At 38.1% G+C, this 3,945-nt stretch overlaps 1 non-coding gene across 1 annotated transcript; it reads right to left on the reverse strand.

Moving 5' to 3' along the window:
- Positions 1–1,706: 1,706 nt before the first annotated feature.
- On the reverse strand, positions 1,707–1,814 carry LOC112731344 (small nucleolar RNA R71). The gene has a single exon (XR_003167126.1). It is a non-coding gene; the product is annotated as a small nucleolar RNA R71 (small nucleolar RNA).
- Positions 1,815–3,945: the final 2,131 nt, after the last annotated feature.

The raw sequence follows: 3,945 nt of genomic DNA on the forward strand, positions 1-3,945 counted from the left end.
AAAAATTAGAAAATCATAAAAATTAAAAATATTTTCTGTTTCTTGTTTGAGTCTTGAGTCATGTTATAAGTTTGGTGTCAATTGCATATGCATCTAGCATTTTTTCGAAAATTTCATGCATTCATAGTGTTCTTCATGATCTTCAAGTTGTTCTTGGTAAGTCTTCTTGTTTGATCTTGATGATTTTTTGTTGTGTCTTTTCATGTTTATCATATGCATTCTTGAATTCTTAGTGTCTAAGCATTAAAGAATTCTAAGTTTGGTGTCTTGCATGTTTTATTTGCATTAAAAATTTTTCAAAATTTTGTTCTTGATGTTCATCATGACATTCAAAGTGTTCTTGGTGTTCATCTTGACATTCATAGCATTCTTGCATGCATTCATTGTTTTGATCTAAAAATTTCATGCATTGCATCATTTTTCTTGTTTTTCTCTTGCATCATAAAAATTCAAAAATAAAAAAAATATCTTTCCCTTTTTCTCCCCTCAAATTCGAAAATTTGGATTGACTTTTTCAAAAATTTTTAAAATCAAGTTGTTTCTCATGAGTCAAATCAAATTTTCAATTTGAAAATCTTATCTTTTTCAAAATCTTTTTCAAAAATCAAATCTTTTTCAAAAACTAATTTCTATCATATCTTTTCAAAAATATCTTCTCATCCTATCTTTTTCAAAAATATCTTTTCAAAATATCTTTCCTAACCTCCTAACTTCCTATCTTTTCAAAATTTGTTTCAACTAACTAACTAACTTTTTGTTTGTTTCTTAACTTTTTCAAAACTACCTAACTAACTCTCTCTCTCTCTAATTTTCGAAAATATCTTCCCTCTTTTTCAAAAATTTCTTTTTAATTAACTAATTATTTTTATTTTTAAAATAAAAAAAAATATTTTCGAAAAAATACTAACAATTTTCAAAAACCATTTTCGAAAATCACTAACTCTTTTTCAAAATAATTTTCGAAAATTATCCCTCCCCCATCTTATTCTATTTATTCATTCATATCCTAACATCTCATCTCACATCTCTTCCATCCGTACAGTTGTGTTTCTTCCTTTACATCATATTCTTTGTCTCCCCCTCTTTTCTTCCACTCACAAAGGGATCCCTATATTGTGGTATAAAGGATCTCTATTATTATTATTATTTTTCTGTGCCTTCTTCTTTGTCATATGAGCAGGAGCAAGGATAAGAACATTCTTGTGGAAGCAGATCCAGAACCGGAAAGGACTCTGAAGAGAAAATTAAGAGAAGCTAAAATACAACAATCCAGAGATAACCTTTCAGAAATTTTCAAACAGGAAGAGGAGATGGCAGCCGAAAATAATAATAATGTAAGGAAGATGCTTGGTGACTTCACTGCACCTAATTCCAATTTACATGGAAGAAGCATCTCCATTCCTTCCATTGGAGCAAACAACTTTGAGCTGAAACCTCAATTAGTTTCTCTGATGCAGCAGAACTGCAAGTTTCATGGACTTCCATCTGAAGATCCTTTTCAGTTCTTAACTGAATTCTTACAGATATGTGATACTGTTAAGACTAATGGAGTAGATCCTGAAGTCTACAAGCTCATGCTTTTCCCTTTTGCTGTAAGAGACAGAGCTAGATGATGGTTGGATTCTCAACCTAAAGACAGCCTGAACTCTTGGGATAAGCTGGTCACGGCTTTCTTAGCCAAGTACTTTCCTCCTCAAAAGCTGAGCAAGCTTAGAGCTAATGTTCAAACCTTCAGACAGAAAGAAGGTGAATCCCTCTATGAAGCTTGGGAAAGATACAAACAGTTGACTAAAAAGTGTCCTTCTGACATGCTTTCAGAATGGACCATCCTGGATATATTCTATGATGGTTTATCTGAGCTATCAAAGATGTCACTGGACACTTCTGCAGGTGGATCCATTCACCTAAAGAAAACGCCTGCAGAAGCTCAAGAACTCATTGATATGGTTGCTAATAACCAGTTCATGTACACTTCTGAAAGGAATCCTGTGAGTAATGGGACGCCTATGAAGAAGGGAGTTCTTGAGGTTGATACTCTGAATGCCATATTGGCTCAGAATAAAATATTGACTCAGCAAGTCAATATGATTTCTCAGAGTCTGCATGGAATGCAAGCTGCATCCAACAGTACTCAAGAGGCATCTTCTGAAGAAGAAGCTTATGATCCTGAGAACCCTGCAATAGCAGAGGTAAATTACTTAGGTGAACCTTATGGAAACACCTATAACTCAACATGGAGAAATCATCCAAATTTCTCATGGAAGGATCAAAAGCCCCAACAAGGCTTTAATAATGGTGGAAGAAACAGGTTTAGCAATAGCAAACCTTTTCCATCATCAACTCAGCAACAGACAGAGAACTCTGAACAAAATGCTTCTAATTTAGCAAATCTAGTCTCTGATCTATCTAAGGCCACTGTAAGTTTCATGAATGAAACAAGGTCTTCCATTAGAAATTTGGAAGCACAAGTGGGCCAGCTGAGTAAAAGGATCACTGAAATCCCTCCTAGTACTCTCCCAAGCAATACAGAAGAGAACCCAAAAGGAGAGTGCAAGGCCATTGACATAAGCGCCATGGCCGAACCTGTGAGGAGAGGAGAGGACGTGAATCCCAAGGAGGAAGACCTCCTGGGACGTCCAGTGGTCAATAAGGAGCTTCCCTCTGAGGAACCAAAGGAATCTGAGACTCATCTAGAGACCATAGAGATTCCATTGAACCTCCTTATGCCCTTCATGAGCTCTGATGAGTATTCCTCTTCTGAAGAGAATGAGGATGTTACAGAAGAGCAAACTGCCAAGTTTCTTGGTGCAATCATGAAGCTGAATGCCAAATTGTTTGGCATTGATACTTGGGAAGTTGAACCTCCCTTGTTCATCAATGAACTAAGTGATCTAGATCAACTGACATTGCCTCAGAAGAGACAGGATCCTGGAAAGTTCATAATCCCTTGTACCATAGGCACCATGATCTTTAAGGCTCTGTGTGACCTTGGTTCAGGGATAAACCTCATGCCCCTCTCTGTAATAGAGAAACTGGGAATCTATGGGGTGCAAGCTGCTAAAATCTCACTAGAGATGGCAGACAGCTCAAGAAAACAGGCTTATGGACAAGTAGAAGATGTATTAGTAAAGGTTGAGGGCCTTTACATACCTGCTGATTTCATAGTCCTGGATACTGGAAAGGAAGAGGATGAATCCATCATCCTAGGAAGACCTTTCCTGGCCACAGCAAGAGCTGTGATTGATGTTGACAGAGGTGAAGTAGTCCTTCAATGGAAGGAGAACTCCCTTGTATTCAAAACTCAAGGATCTCCCTCTGCAACCATGGAGAGGAAGCAGAAAAAGCTTCTCTCAAAGCAGAGTCAACCAGAGCCCCCACAGTCAAACTCTAAGTTTGGTGTTGGGAGGCCACAACCAAACTCTAAGTTTGGTGTTGAACTCCCATATCCAAACTCTAAGTTTGGTGTTGGAGAGTCTCAACAAAGCTCTGCACATCTGTGAGGCTCCATGAGAGCCCACTGTCAAGCTATTGACATTAAAGAAGCGCTTGTTGGGAGGCAATCCAATGTTTATCTAATTCTTATTTTTATTGTTGTTTTTCATGTTTTCTTAGGTTCATGATCATGTGGAGTCACAAAATAAATATAAAAAATGAAAATGGAATAAAAAACAGCAGAAGAAAAATCACACCCTGGAGGAGCATCTGTCTGGCGTTCAGCGCCAGAACAGAGCATGGTTCTGGCGCTGAACGCCCAAAATGGGCAGCTTCTGGGCGCTGAACGCCAGAACAGGCATGGTTCTGGCGTTCAACGCCAGAAATGGCACACAGATGGGCGTTGAACGCCCAAAATGGCCACCAACCTGGCACTGAACGCCCAGAGTTGGATACAAAGGCATTTTTACATGCCTAATGGGTGCAGGGATGTAAATCCTTGAACACCTCAGG

Source organism: Arachis hypogaea, chromosome 12 (genome assembly GCF_003086295.3).
Source record: "Arachis hypogaea cultivar Tifrunner chromosome 12, arahy.Tifrunner.gnm2.J5K5, whole genome shotgun sequence".
Classification (NCBI taxonomy): domain Eukaryota; kingdom Viridiplantae; phylum Streptophyta; class Magnoliopsida; order Fabales; family Fabaceae; genus Arachis; species Arachis hypogaea.